Consider the following 16,170-nt stretch of genomic DNA (forward strand, 5'->3'; position numbering starts at 1 on the left):
GCCTGCTCAGATCACTTTGGCAATTAGGAGCACATTAAACACCACACGCATTATCCAGCAGTATATGCAGCACCAGAACCTGGCAAAGCGAAACTGGGCAAGTAGGTGACGTCAGCATGGTCATGAGAGTGATGAGGACATGGACACAGACTTCTCTCAAAGCACGGGCCCTGGCAATGTGGGCATCATGGTGCTAATGGGTCAGGTTCATGTGGTGGAACGCCGATTCTGGGCTCGGGAAACAAGTACAGACTGATGGGACCGCATAGTGTTGCGGGTCTGGGACGATTCCCAGTGGCTCTGAAATTTTTGCATGCATAAGGGCACTTTCATGGAACTTTGTGACTTGCTTTCCCCCACCCTGAGGTGCAAGAATACCAAGATGAGAGCAGCCCACACAGTTCACAAGCGAGTGGCAATAGCCCTGTGGAAGCTTGCAACGCCAGTCAGCTACCGGTCAGTCGGGAATCAATTTGGAGTGGGAAAATCTACTGTGGGGGCTGCTGTGATGCAAGTAGCCAATGCAATCAAAGATCTGCTGATATCAAGGGTAGTGACCCTGGGAAATGTGCAGGTCATAGTGGATGGCTTTGCTGCAATGGGATTCCCTAACTGTGGTGGGGCCATAGACGGAACCCATATCCCTATCTTGGGACCCGAGCACCAAGCCGGCGAGTAAATAAACCACAATGGGTACTTTTCAATAGTGCTGCAAGCACTGGTGGATCAAAAAGGACGTTTCACCAACATCAACATGGGATGGCCAGGAAAGGTACATGACGCACGCATCTTCAGGAACTCTGGTCTGTTTCAAAAGCTGCGGGAAGGGACTTTATTCCCAGACCAGAAAATAACCATTGGGGATATTGAAATGTCTATAGTTATCCTTGGGAACCCAGCCTACCCCTTAATGCTATGGCTCATAAATCCATACACAGGCAGCCTGGACAGTAGTCAGGAGCTGTTCAACTACAGGCTGAGCAAGTGCAGAATGGTGGTAGAATGTGCATTTGGATGTTTAAAAGCACGCTGGTGCAGTTTACTGACTCAGTTAGACCTCAGCGAAACCAATATTCCCACTGTTATTGCTGCTTGCTGTGCACTCCACAATATCTGTGAGAGTAAGGGGGAGACATTTATGGCAGGGTGGGAGGTTGAGGCAAATTGCCTGGCTGCTGGTTATGCACAGCCAGACACCAGGGTGGTTAGAAGAGCGTGGTGCACATCAGAGAAGCTTTCAAAACCAGTTTCATGACTGGCCAGGCTACGGTGTGAAAGTTCTGTTTGTTTCTCCTTGATGAAACACCCGCCCCTTGGTTCACTCTACTTCCCTGTAAGCTAACCACCCTCCCCTCCTCCCTTCGATCACCGCTTGCAGAGGCAATAAAGTCATTGTTGCTTCACATTCATGCATTCTTTATTAATTCATCACACAAATAGAGGGATAACTACCAAGGTAGCCCAGGAGGGTTGGTGGAGGAGAGAAGCACTAGGAGGGGTGATGGAGGAGGGAAGGATAAGACCACACAGCACTTTAAAAGTTTAAAACTTTAAAACTTATTGAATGCCACCCTTCTGTTGTTCGGGCAATCCTCTGGGGTGGAGTGGCTGGGTGGCCAGAGGCCCCCCCACCGCGTTCTTGGGTGTCTGGGTGAGGAGGCTATGGAACTTGGGGAGGACTGTTGTTGGTTACACAGGGGCTGTAGCGGCGGTCTGTGCTCCTGCTGCCTTTCCTGCAGCTCAACCATATGCTGGAGCATATTAGTTTGATCCTCCAGCAGCTTCAGCATTGAGTCCTGCCTCCTCTCATCACACTGCCGCCACCTTTCAGCTTCAGCCCTCTCTTCAGCCCAACACTTACTCTCTTCAGCCCGCCACCTCTCCTCCCGGTCATTTTGTGCTTTCCTGCACTTTGACATTGTCTGCCTCCACGCATTCGTCTGTGCTCTGTCAGTGTGGGAGGACAGCATGAGCTCAGAGAACATTTCATCGCGAGTGCGGTTTTTTTGCCTTCTGATCTTCACTAGCCTCTGGAAAGGAGAAGATCCTGTGATCCTTGAAACACATCCAGCTGGTGAAGAAAAAAAAAGGGACAGTGGTATTTAAAAAGACACTTTTTATAGAACAATGGGTACACTTTTTCACAGTAAACCTTGCTGTTAACATTACATACATAGCACATGTGCTTTCGTTCCAAGGTCGCATTTTGCCTCCCCCCCCCAGCACATGGCTAGTCCCTCCACCCTGCACCCTCCCTGTGGCTAACAGCGGGGAACATTTCTGTTCAGCCACAGGCAAACAGCCCAGCAGGAACGGGCACCTCTGAATGTCACCTTAAGAAAAGCACCCTATTTCAACCAGGTGACCATGAATGATATCACTCTCCTGAGGATAACAGAGAGAGATAAAGAACGGATGTTGTTTGAATGCCAGCAAACATACACTGCATTGCTTTGTTCTACAATGATTCCCGAGTACGTCCTACTAGCCTGGAGTGGTAAAGTGTGCTACCATGGTGGATGGAATAAGGTTGCCCTCCCCAGAAACCTTTTGCAAAGGCTTTGGAGTACATCCAACATCCAGGAGAGCCGCGAATGCCAGGGCAAATTAATCATTAAACATGCTTGTTTTTAAACCATGTATAGTAATTTAAAAGGTACACTCACCAGAGGTCCCTACTCTGCCTGGTGGGTCCAGGAGACAGCCTTGGGTGGGTTCGGGGGGTACTAGCTCTAGATCCAGGGTGAGAAACAGTTCCTGGCTGTTAGGAAAACTGGTTTCTCCACTTGCTTGCTGTGAGCTATCTTCCTCGTCCACAAAACCTGCTTCCGTGTTGCCTCCATCTCCATTGAAGGAGTCAAACAATATGGCTGGGGTAGTGGTGGCTGAACCCCCTAAAATGGCATTCCGCTCAGCGTAGAAGTGGCATGTTTTGGGCTCTGACTCAGAGCGGCCGTTCGCCTCTCTGGTAGGCTTGCCTCAGCTCCTTAAGTTTCACACGGCACTGCTTCGGGTCCCTGTTATGACCTCTGTCCTTCATGCCGTGGGAGATTTTGACAAATGTTTTGGCATTTTGAAAACTGAAATGTAGTTCTGATAGCATGGATTCCTCTCCCCATACAGTGATCAGATCCCATACCTCCCGTTCAGTCCATGCTGGAGCTCTTTTTCAATTCTGGGACTCCATCATGGTCACCTCTGTTGATGAGCTCTGCATGGTCACCTGCAGCTTGCCACGCTGGCCAAACAGGAAATTGAAATTCAAAAGTTCACAGGCCTTTTCCTGTCTACCTGGCCAGTGCATCTGAGTTGAGAGTGCTGTCCATAGCGGTCACAATGGAGCACTCTGGGATAGTTCATGGAGGCCAATACCGTCTAATTGTGTCCATCGAACCCCAAATTCGACCCAGCAAGCCTGATTTCAGCGCTAATCCCCTTGTTGGGGGTGGAGTAAGGAAATCAATTTTAAGAGGCCTTTAAGTAAAAAAAAAGGGCTTCATCGTGTGGACGGGTGCAGGGTTAAATCCATTTAACACTGCTAAATTCGACCTCAACTCCTAGTGTAGACCAAGGCTAAAACTATTCCTACACTACACCATTTATGATATTGGCACTTGCAAATGAGAATGAGTTTATTAATGTTTAATTGTTTTTAAAACAAAAGGATCCCTTTAATGCTTCCAGGAAGACACTGTCTCTTCTCTTTGCTGAATATCACTAATTACTTCACAGACAAAAATATTTCCTCATTGTAATTCTGAATCAGCGTAAAAATCTTCAGTGGGGGAATCTCCATATAGTCAGTCTCTCTCTTATCTCTTTCATGTACTGCTTTAAATTTTTATTCCAAAACCCAGATGTGCCTTGGTAAAAAAAATGCCCATTTAAACAGGGACTGTTAGCAATTAAACCAAAAACCAGAAGATACAAGCTTATGATTTGTGGAATTCATATGGAGGACGTTATTTTCACGAATTCATGAAAGCCCAGTACCAGTGTCATTTAACATTATAATCCTACTGTACCAGGACAGCAACTGGATCACACAGATCTCCTGTCACATGAGATTGTATGCCATATGTCTCACACATTAATTCTTTTACCCAGGATGAATGGGAAATCAACATTTTGATTCCACTGCTAGATATTCGGCTGCACCAATAATGACGACATCAAGCAACATTAAGAGCTAAAGGAAACTCCAGTGTGACAGTGGATTGAGTTAAAAAAGAGTCAGTTTAGCCCCACAGCTCTCACCTTTAGAATCCAGAGCACACCTTCTCCATGTGCTGACTGCAGCTTCCCTCACTCTGATGTGATGAATACAAATCAATTGCATGGCCACAAGAGTGTATTTCCCTGAAAGACACACACAGCTGCTTGATGTACCCATGGACATGTGGTTTCAATAAATGTAACGTATGACACATATGGCAGATATATATCTCCAACTGCCTGTGTCTGACTTTTTGCTTTTGGATTATCTTATCCATATAGGTAACAGGTAAGAAGATTCATTTGCTAATGATGAGGTTTATATTCCTGTGAACAACAATTCTTGTACTCCTAATGTGGATGGTTTGTTGTTTTTGTTTGTTTGATTTAAGAGGAAGATAAACTTATTTCTTACAGATCACAACATTATTTCTTTTATACTACTCCATCAAATGTCCCCCCGTCTCCCCCAGCTTGTATTGCTCTGTACACTCAAGTTAAGGTCATAGCTCTAATTCACTGAGAGCTAAACTGTGGTTTTAACTCATTGCCCCGGTGCAGGTGAAAAGTGCTGGTGGTAGCCCTGGCATGTATTGTGCTTCTCAAGGGCCACTGTGGGCCCACATTACAATAACATCAGTTTTATTCTTCAAGAAAGTGTGATGCGCCACATTGCACCAGCATTCAACAGCTAGCGCAAAATGGCTACAGGGGCTGTGTCCCTGCCCTCTATGGGCTTTCTGGTACCAGCATCTGTACTGAAGTCCCTAGTCCATACGTGCCAGAAGCATAAGTATGGAATTCATGCCCCCTCTCTAGTCCTTGTAAAACAATAGCACTACATCCTCCCACCCTTATGCCCTCCACACCACAGTGTCCCTCTTGCAACCACAGAGGGACACAATCCAGCACTAAGTAGGCAAATACTACAGTGAAGGTCTCTGAACACCTCCATACATTGAGCTTGATTAGTACAGTGTCTTTCATTATTGCTTGTCTCAATACATAGTACATTTTACAAGCTTCCCTGAGGCTGTTTTGACAGGAGAAACTATCAGTGATTACGGGATTACATCCGTCTGACCCTAGGACACTTATCGTCCCATGGGCAGCTGGGGGTTATACTCCACTGAGGCTGAAGATGTTCTGGGTCAGTATTTCAGGCACAGCCCTTCCTTGCCAAATTTGGTGAGTCCCATTTTGTAACCACTGCTAAAGAAAGCGTTGGGGGAGATTATGTAAACATCCTGCTCTTACTTTATTAAAAGTTCCTGATCTTGGCCATTAGGAGTCTCTCACCAAAAGATGGTAGCCATAGAAATTAAAAGAGACTGAACTGAATCTTTTCCACAAGTTAGAAATGCCAGATCAATACACACACACCCTATGTAATCTATACATGGCATATTCAAGCAAGCAGCTTATCAATTTTTCCAGCAAAAACAGGGCTGCCAGGAGCAGGAAGCATTTTATTATCGCCACTTTTATAAAGCTCTACAACATTTTATATCCCTAAATTGCCAGTTAACTGCCAGCTATAGAACAGGCTATTCTTTCTTTTTGCATATTATTAGACAATGTTTACTGGGAGCAGAAGCCTCAGGTAATCCACACTTACAGGTGTTCCTCTCTCTTTTCAATTCCTTCTTCCACATGAGCTGAGAGATATGAGCACCTGAAGAAACTAAGGGCCTGGCTTTCAAAAAGGTCAAGTGACCAGGCATGCATGTAAAAATACATGCATCTAATTTGCACATGTAATTACAGCAACCACATGCAATCAGGTATTTACAGGCACAACCAGTTGTGCCACTAAATTAATTGGCTGCACAAAAAATCCATTTGTGTGCAATCATAGTGATCGCTTGTATGAATTAGACACAAATACACATGTATTTTAAGAAAAAATAATTATAGTTTTCACACATTTTTGGTATCTAAACTTTTGAAAATGAGGCTGAGTGGATGCGTGAGAGGGAGGGAAGAACTGACTTTCAAAATTTCCTGAGACCAAATAGACTTTTTTCCTGTGTTATGGGAGATTTTACTGTCTTGAAAAACAATTATGAATTTAAAGCAATCTTGATCCTGACAAACAGGTGGGCTAGAGGAGCCTCTGGAGAGAAACAAAATGGTCTCATCCGATGTTGCAATTTAGCCACCCCCTTTAGGTATCTACAGTCATTGTGTGAACTTCATTAACAGTAACAATAGTAATTCTTAGCTTATATATATACAGCTCTTATTATTAAACCATAGGGTTGAACTCTTATAGGGTATTCCACAGGGCTAGAGCAGACAGATATTTCAAATTAATCAATGCTATGGCTTTGTTACTATGATTAATGGCATTTGTATACTGCTGAAGGATCCAATTCAACCCCAACAATGTCATTTTTACGTTCCTATGATAACCACACCTTAAGCCAAATCCTGCTGTTCTTACTCAGATCTTATTCAGGCAAAATTCCAGTTAATTTCAATGGAATTTTTGCCTGACTAAGGATCCCAGTATCTGGCCCTTTAAATTTATGTAAAAACAGGATGAGTAATGCAACCTGTCACTTAACAGATATCATGTAATGTTGTGCTGTATGCTTTAATATGGAATCAGCTGGAACTGGCATGGCCCAGTGGCCTGAACATATGATAGGGAGCTAGGAACTCCTAAATTCAAATCCCAGCTGTGAGAGCAGCCTCTTTTCTGGCCTTGGGTGAGTCACTTAAAAAAAAGCCGTCTTTTTTTCAGTTCAGTAAAATGGAGGTGATAATACTAGGCTATGAGAATTACTGTTTGTAAAGCAGTTTGCAAAAAGTTTTTAAAAATATACTATTTAGATCCATGTATTATAATAACTAAAAATGCATTAAGCATTTCAGGCATAGCTGTAGCGGTGTAGTGTAGACATTTCCTACATCAATAGAAGAGGTTTTTCCATGTAGATAATCCATCTCTCCAAGAAGCAGTAGCTAGTTTGAGGGAAGAATTCTAGCTGCATCTACTGCAGGGGTTAGCTCAACCTAACTACAGCACTCAGGGTGTGAAATTTTTCACAGCCTCAAGATCTAATTTTTAAGTGAAGACTGCCTTCTCCTTTGATGTTGCAAGTGCCAAGAATGGAGTTAGATTTACTTGGTCCTTGTGCGGTGAGGGCATAAAGACATGATTGTAGCTGGCTCCTATGGACAGGAACCCTCTTCCCGCATCACACTACACACCAGTACAGAACCTCTATGTATTTGTATTAAAATGCTCTGCTGAAGAGCCAGGAAGTTGTGTAAAAAGATTTCAGAGAGATTCCACAGGACAATTACTTAAGAGCTGGAGTTACACATTGCTGTGCAGCAATGTCCATATTTATTCTGATTATTCCTTCACATCAGTCACACATGCTACTTATGCAGATGTTAACAGAATCTATCTTAGTCATGCCGGGGCTTGAACCAGTGACTTTTACAGCTAAACGAATATCTCAGTAGCTTGGAGCTGTAACATACTCAAACCTGCTGAATCAGGTTGAGACAGAGGACATGAAACACACTGACCAGCAGGTTACACAGACACTGTGTTGAACCAGGACACGCACTAATCAGAAGGAGCTCCAGTACCATCCTGGAAATCATGAAGAAAAAGAGAAACAAATAGGGGAAACAGGATACCCTTCAAGAGAATTAGTGAGAGGCTCTTTAAATGGAATAAATGCATGAAAGCTTTCCAAAGCTATAAAAAAAAAATCTGCTTTTTAGCTGCTTTATGAGTTCTCAAAATGATAGCCCTTAAAAGCATTTCTGGGGGTTGAGTGAAATTCTAATTAGACCTCTCTCTCTCTCATTGATATACATTATTTTCTTCAAAGCGAATGAAGGAAGAAAATAATGTATATCAATGAGAGAGAGACAGGTCTAATTAGAATTTCACTCAACCCCCAGAAATGTCCCAGATACGTATTTTGTTTTTGTTTGTTTGTTTTAAAGGAAGAGGAAATGTAGGTGAGAAATCAACTCCTAAAATGATAGGCACCTCACCAGTATATTAATAGAAATATCACATGGGAAAGTGATAACTGGAGTACAGAAGCATCTCCTTTTAGAAAATTTAGTCCACACAATTCTTCTCACCTCAGCGACACTCTCTCTTACCATAACACAACCAGCCCTGAAATCAAGATGTTTCAGTGGAAGAACTATTTAAAATACAGACTAAAATACAAAATATTTTCCATCGCCTAAGGTGCCAAAGAATTAACTTGTTTTATCTAAAGCACCAGGTGTCAGTGCTTTGTATGCACTTAACGCTGATTACTGCTGCTGTCTGACCCCACTGCATACTTTTCCACTGCATGCATCCAATGAAGTGAGCTGTAGCTCACGAAAGCTTATGCTCAAATAAATTTGTTAGTCTCTAAGGTGCCACAAGTAATCCTTTTCTTTTTGTGAATACAGACTAACACAGCTGTTATTCTGAAACCTGTCAATAGACAAATGTAATCACCAGCGAAGGATTCAATGCAGGCTTGTTTTTTTAGAGGAGAAGGTAGATAATAAGGGGGCTGTGGGAGAAGTGAAGGGGTGCCTGTCTAATAATACCTGTATTGCAGCAGCATAGCAAAGCTTTCAGTACACACACACACACACACGCACACAGTTACTTTTATTTTTGCTGCAAACAGTTTCATGATTGATAGGAAACAACATATAAGGATGCATCCAATGAAGTGAGCTGTAGCTCTCAAAAGCTTATGCTCTAATAAATTTGTCAGTCTCTAAGGTGCCACAAGTCCTCCTTTACTTTTTACGGATACAGGCGAACACAGCTGCTACTCTGAAACATATAGGGTTGTTTGGGAAAATGGTGCTATTTACATTAGATAGAATACAAGCAAAAGCCTTCAGAAAGAGCCACGCTTCACAAAGGTCCATTTCTCTGGAGTGGACTGACCCCGAATTCTACACCCCAACAGCCTCATGCACTTGGAAAAGTTTAATTGTACTGCTCCCAGACATCTAGAGGTCCACCATGCAAATGTTATGGCTTGAACCCCAATACAACATCCCATCAGAAGGCAAAAGTTAATTATTTATTAAATCATCTTGTTAAAACCTCAGGAAGCTCATAACTGCCTAAACTTGAGAAGTCAAGGCTGTTGTAAAGCACGTGCACTATGGCAGGCAGAGCACAATAAAAGAGCATGGTCTTGTGGCCAGAAATAGGGGCCGAAAGTAGAGACACTTAGTGGCCCTGTTGACTGACTGACCCCCTGGCGATCTTAGATAAGTCACTTTACCTTAGTTTCTCCCTCTGTAAAATAGGGTTAATGCTTCACTGACTCATAGGGATAGTCTGAGGCTTAATTAATATTTTAAAAGCACATTGTAATCCCAGCATGATGCCTGTTCTTGACAGCCTGGTAAAAGCATATTCGATACCAAAGATACGCATTGCAAAATCCAAGTGTTCTCGAGAATAAAACAATGTGCTTTTAAAATATGGGACACTTTTGTCCCATAGCAGATTTGGGGGAAGTAAGAGATGAGTTAATAGAACCTAAAAAGTTGAAGATCTGGGGGGGGGGGAAAAATCACAACCCACAATGTGTCCTCATTTCTCCTAAGTTCAGAAAGAATCTGGTTTCCACAAACACATAATTGTTGGCCTTTCAAAAGCAAATATCACTGAAGCCTGATTGCATGGAATGGATACTGTATGATAGGAAGTGAGATCCACTGCTTACCTTATCATTCATCCCTGCCAACTCATTGGTACAGAAAGCCATCGCCCTCTGGAGGTAAAAGAGCTCAGCCCACCAATCCACAGTGACATTCACTCCCCAATTATACATTGTTTAATTAAAAACTAGAGGGCTGATCTTACAGCATCGTTATATATGGAGCACATTTGTAAGATTCCTAACCTTTATTGAAACAAAGATGGGAAGACAGCTCGAATAATTACAGGAATAGACTAGCCACATTGATGGATAATTTGTAATGGCTTTTACTGGAGACTAGCTACTGTCACAATTGTATCTTTGGGCCTTTTGATGTTTCCTGTTGAACAAGTATTTAAAATGCTGTATAGTAGCGGCACAGCCCCTTCCCCTGTACATGAAAGCTGGCAATTATGCAGCTGCAGGCAACATAAAAGGCCTTTTAAAAAATTGCACATATGCTTTAATAACACCTCTGCCTTCTGACTGCTTTATGCACCATGTGTTATTTTAAGGGTTCTGTTCCTGCAGGGCCATATCTCAGTAATGGTGAGGGGTTGGTGACTGCTGTGGGAAGGGATGGCTCACTCTGCATAGTGATTACACTCAGGGTATTACAAAGTGAGACAAGCGTGTCAGGGCTGTTCCCTGTCCAAAGCAATTGCTGCCTCCTGAAATTCCTTCTCCTCTCTAAGAAATCTAATTATCAAAAGACAAAGCTGCAGGGGATCTATGAATTTTGTACATGTTCTTGCAGTACATAATAACTGCTGTGCAGTTCCTGTTAATTAATGCTGATGATTTGCATTTACATTGGACCTAACTTGATGACACACTTTGTTCATCAGAGGCGGAGGGGGGGGGGATTTATAATTCGTCGGCTCAGATTGTAGAGATGGATGCATTAGCCTCCATTGATCACAGTGATATAATGATATAATTCAGGCACAGTACAGCACTTTATATCAGGCCAATGATAAGTTACTTTGGTAATCCTGTGCCATGCTTCTGTCTCTCAGTACGTTATCTACTTAAGGCCTTAAGATTTCAGTTTGATTTTGCTCCCCTCCCCCCACTGCTTTCTCTCTCCCTCTCTCTTTTGGTGGTGGTTGCTGAGCAAAATATTAATGTGAAATATGAATGAAAGTCAGTGAGAGCACTAATACAAGGATCTTTACATTTGCAGAAAATACAGTTCCAAGACTATTTTTCATAACAATATCAATAATTAGCAGTTCAGCGGTACATCTCAAAGAGTTTACAGAAGTGGTAGGTGTGATTATGCCCATTTTGCACCCGGAGAAACTAAGGCACAGAAAGCTATGGGAGTCTGACCCTGCACCCATTGAAGTCGATATGGTCACTGCCTTCAATGGGTGCAGAATCAAGCTATAAATGACTTGCCAAAGTAAGTCAGTGGCAGGGCTGAACACAGAAGCCAGTTCTCCTGATTCCCACTCTCATCATAACCTATTTTAAGGACCATGCTGCCTGTAAGTTATTACAGTAAGTGGCTCTTTAGCATATAATATTGGACATAGAGGGAAGTGCTATATATTTTAATACAATTCTTCTACAATGTTCTCGTCTCATTTTCTTCTGTTACCTTTTCATTACGTTACACATACTGTTCATCTTACAGGACAGAAATATAGCTTACATTCAAATTCTATTTCCATTTAATATTGTGTTAAATTTTGATTTCCAAATTCCCTAGAGAAAACAGTATCACCTAACTTTTCTTCACATGATATTTGAATACTCTCCAAGCAGAAGTTCAGATTGCAGTAGAGATGCCCCTAAACCAAACTCCCAGGACTTTAGTCATGAGTCACATTTCGAGAGAGCTGCACCTTTGACCCCTCTCGGGCCTCTCAGCAGGTACCACTTCATGTAATAGGGCCTGTGCCATCATCTCTCTCTGGGTGAAATCCTGCAATTCTCCCACTCTTAGACCAGGTCCCCAGGCTACAGCCCTCTGTGTGTCATCCATGATTTCTCAACAGGGCCAACTAGGGTCATCACCTGCAAATCCTCCCTTTGGGACTGTGACCAGTGAAGAATAGAGGGAGCACAAAGCAGCCTTCTTAAAACAAAGCATTGTTTAATCCTAACAGTACCATAACCTAAGAAGAGAAAAGGATTTTAAAACCACAGGCTATATGCTTGTCTATCATATCTAAAGGCTTATCTTACCCTCCTGACCTCAGGGTATGAATATCAAACTGCTCCCCAATAATCTCTCCCATAACTGTCTGGCCTCTGTGTCTTTAAAAAAATCTCCCACACCCTAACTGCTGAAGTTCAGACATTCCTGGAGAAACCTGTTTAGCAAACCCAGTAGGAGGAGGTTGTTGTATTAGATGGAATATATGGGCCCAAAGAGTCAAAGATGTTAACTTAACCCTATCAGGCGCCAATATTAAATGGTGTTAAAGTTCAGGGTTTGATATACAGAGATCTCAGCCTGCTTAGTACCAAGGTAAATACCTCATTAAAAATCCTTTTGTGAAAAAACAAAACCTTTGATTAAACATAGAGAGAGAAAAAAGAAAAAAAGTTAAAGCATTTGCTCTCATTTTAACAACATCCCGTGTTCCTTTTCCCTTTAACTGCAGAGAGTTTTGAGAAGAAAAAATCCCTTTATTTGACAGTCTCAAATGGTAATAACTCATTTTTGGGGAAAAGAGAAGATGTTAGTTGAGGTAGACTGGAGCTGTTAAAGTTCAATCCCATTTTCTAGAAGACAAAACAAGACAAACACACAAAAGTGGAAAGAAAAGAACAGCAAAGAGAAAATGCAGCTTCTGTCTCTGGGTTGACTCTCACTTGCAGCCTAGCTGGTGGAAAAACACAGAAACAGCACATGGCCTTATCAACCACTCTGAAACCTGGCAAACCCGTATCAGCGTCAAGGTGTTTAGGACGTCGTTTTTGGCTGTCTCTCCGGTCACATATTTAAAACGTTTCAAAATATGCAGAAAGGGGGAAAAAGGAAAGGGATAAGGAAAGAAGAGAAGGGTGTGGAAGGACAAGGAAGAGGGGCAGTGTAACCAAGTCTCACATCCCAGGTGGAAATTGGGATTAGCTAGAGCATTGGAGGTGGTGATGTCATCTCTCTGGCCCAGTCTAGTCAGGACTTCTCTCAGGATTAGGAAGAAGGCAGCACAATGTTGTCACACTGGATCCCAGGAGATGGTGGGGCTGGCAGCCATAATGATGGAGCTCGTTCCATCCCTTTCTTTCCGTCTGTTATCCTTCATGGCAACCAGTTTTCACCACAAAAATCTCTTTTTGAGAATCCCAAAAGGGAGTCATGGAAAGAACAGCCTGTCCTCTCGTTATTTTGTCCACCAATTAGGCCTAATTTCTGACATGCCAGTTTTGGTCCCTTAATTTCCAGTCCCACAATTCTCTTGCTTGCCAGGCATGATCTGAACACAGTCCTTGATTTATATCAGTAGATCTTTTTGCTTGTTTCTCCATCTCTCATTTGCATCTTTCCCCATTAACATTTATAGTTATAGGTTATTGTGGCACGTTATAAACTTGCTCACAATTAAGGACCTTGTAGGCCCAGTTATTAAAACAGGATCTAGCCAGAGCATCGCATCAAATTACTCCAGCACTGCCCAGATGTTGTAGGAGATGTTACCAGGTCATCGTCTCCCTTTGTCTACCTGCTGTCAGCTCCTGATTGAATTAACCCTTTATACTAATAGAGTAAACACCACAACAGACAAACTGATGGAGCATATAATATTCATAAAAATATTACCAGCAGCTCAAATGTCCTTCATAACTTGGATCTGGGCCCAAAGTTTGCAGCTCAGACCCATCTCTAGTAGGGCTTGTTGTAAGTTTTCTGTCAAAACAAGTTGACAGAAAATTAGGTTTTCAGCTATGTTTGTGAAAAGGGTCTGCTTTCCACAAAATAATGCAGTTTTTGTTGAGAAATTAAACCTTTGAAAATTGAATTTAGTTTCACAATAGCTGCCATGGTGCCTTATGGGAGTTGTAGGTATGGGTGCCTCATGCTCTCATTCTCCTCTGTGGGATGAGCTTGATGGCTGGCCTAGATCTCCCATGCTGCTTCATGGTGGCTTTGCAAGAGGGGAGAACAGAGGGCATCATGGAAAATGTAATATACCCAGAGGAGAACGGGGGCACAAGGCACCCAAACTGTAATTCCCATGAGGCACCATGGCAGCATTGCCAAATTAACATTTTCTGAATTACAACCAACATTTTTTTTTTTGTGTTCAATTTTTTCAATGAAAATTTTGTTTTCCATGGGGGGGGGACGGGACTTAAAGAGGTTTTATCTCTAATATCTAGACTTCTAATTTCAAACTTCAAAAGTCATAAGCATGGCAAGTTATTGAGTCAGTTGTTAGACTACAGCCTTTGGGCCATGGATTGTCTTCTTATCCTAAGGGTTTGTCTACAGTGCCCCACAGTTCCAACTTCAGGCAGTGCAAATAGCAGTGTATACCAGAGTGCATACAGTCATACAGAAAACACTTCAATAATCAGTCTAACATATGGTTTTCATAAGTTATTAGAGACAGCCCCATATCTGTCACAAGGTCTATACAACCAAACCCTCAAACAACCACCATTTCTGGTGACATATTGTTCTGTACAATTTCCCCCTGTGATGTTGACAGATCAGAGCCCTCGGGCAATTCACTGGTGTGTGAAACTACAAAGGAGTGTTAAAAGGTACTGTTGTGCATCTAGACAATTCACTTGTTAAAACAGATGTTAATTGTATTTGTCTTCATCTACCTATATCCTGTTTGATGTATACTAGTGTAACTAAATTAACCTGTTGTTGCTATATCCTTTTTCATGTCCTGTAATTCTGTGATTACCTGTACATTAAGTATGCAACTCTACTTAGTTAACATTAGGTCAAAAGGCCTGTATTTAGTGTTTATATGTGAACATACTTAATATGTAAATGATATGAAAGCCAATGAAGAATTGTTTCCGGCTATCCTATTATGTACTCTCTGGTAATTAAATAACCTTAATTTACAGTGTGTTCGTTTTAAGATAAGAATGTATTTGATGTGAAAGCTTCATGAAAACTGCCTTAGAACTGTAACTGAGGAAGCATCCTGTCTTCAAAGCAAGATTCCTTAGTTTAACGATGGAGATTCACAAACTACATTGTCTACATTGCCTATTCTTCGTCAGTGGAAAATGCATGCTGTGATAAAAACACCTGCCAGATTGCTTTCCAAAGAAAATGGCTATAAGAAGAAAATCCTTGGGAATGATCCTTCATCTCTGATCTATGTGGATGCTGTCAGGGAGTGTTCCAGATACAAGACAGAGATCCCCAAACCAAAATCATTTTTGGGCAGCCCTGAGAGACTTATGGAGAAGTAAACAGATACACCATTTCTGCTATCAGATTGGACTTACAAACTTTGATTCATCTGCAATGTATTTTACCTGCTTTAACCTCTCAACAACTCTTTTTTCTTTTCATAGCTAATAAATCTTTAATTTACTTTAGTACAGAAATTGGCTCCAGTGTTGTCTTTGGTGAGATCTGACAGGTACCTTGACCTAGGGTAAGTGACTGGCCCTTTGGGGCTGGAAGAACCTAATGTGCAGTGATTTGGGTTTTAATAACCTTTCATCATAAAGTCCAGTCTGTCTAGGTGGTAAAGTGCAGGCTGTGGAGTCTAAGGCAGATTGTCACTCTATGGTAAAACTAATGTAGTGATCCAGGAGCGCACATTTGTTTCTAGTTTAGTAAAATCTAATTATAGAATATACCACCAGCTTGGGTGTGTCTGCCCAGTTTTCTGACAGTCTGACCTGTGACCGGCACTCACAGCTGTGACCCACTCCAGGCACCACAATACCCCCCACTCCAATTACTTTACTTGGAACGTTCGAAGACACTTAGTTTTTCAGCACTGGACCCACCATTCTGAACAGTAATGTACTTTCCTTTGCTTAGCTCAAGAGAGTTGCTCTAGGTGATGAACTCAGGCTAGCCTCAGAAAGATGTTCTTAATTCAATTTTTAAGTAAAGGACATTGTGATTATATTGGGAGCAGAAAAGAAAGATTCATTTCCCAGTTATTAATTAAAACAATTGGAATTTCGATTAATGTACTTATGGCTATTTATTGTTAGTGTACAGGGGCCAAATGCTGCAATATTTACTCATGTGAGAGGCTCCGTTGAAACCAGTGGGACTATCCATAAGATTGCAAAAGAT

The 16,170-nt window shown here is 42.0% G+C and overlaps 1 long non-coding RNA gene across 2 annotated transcripts in view; it reads right to left on the minus strand.

Moving 5' to 3' along the window:
• Positions 1–1,526: 1,526 nt before the first annotated feature.
• The window catches only part of LOC311529515, a 64,865-nt gene continuing 50,221 nt past the window's right edge, over positions 1,527–16,170 (minus strand). For both annotated transcript variants that reach the window (XR_014713829.1, XR_014713830.1), the window contains exons 2-3: positions 4,258–4,359; positions 1,527–2,071 (exon numbers count right to left, since the gene is read on the minus strand). This is a non-coding gene — a long non-coding RNA (uncharacterized lncRNA). The remainder of the gene's footprint in view (positions 2,072–4,257; positions 4,360–16,170) is intronic.

This window comes from Lepidochelys olivacea, assembly GCF_965140295.1.
Source record: "Lepidochelys olivacea isolate rLepOli2 genome assembly, chromosome: 13".
In the NCBI taxonomy this organism is placed as follows: Eukaryota; Metazoa; Chordata; order Testudines; family Cheloniidae; genus Lepidochelys; species Lepidochelys olivacea.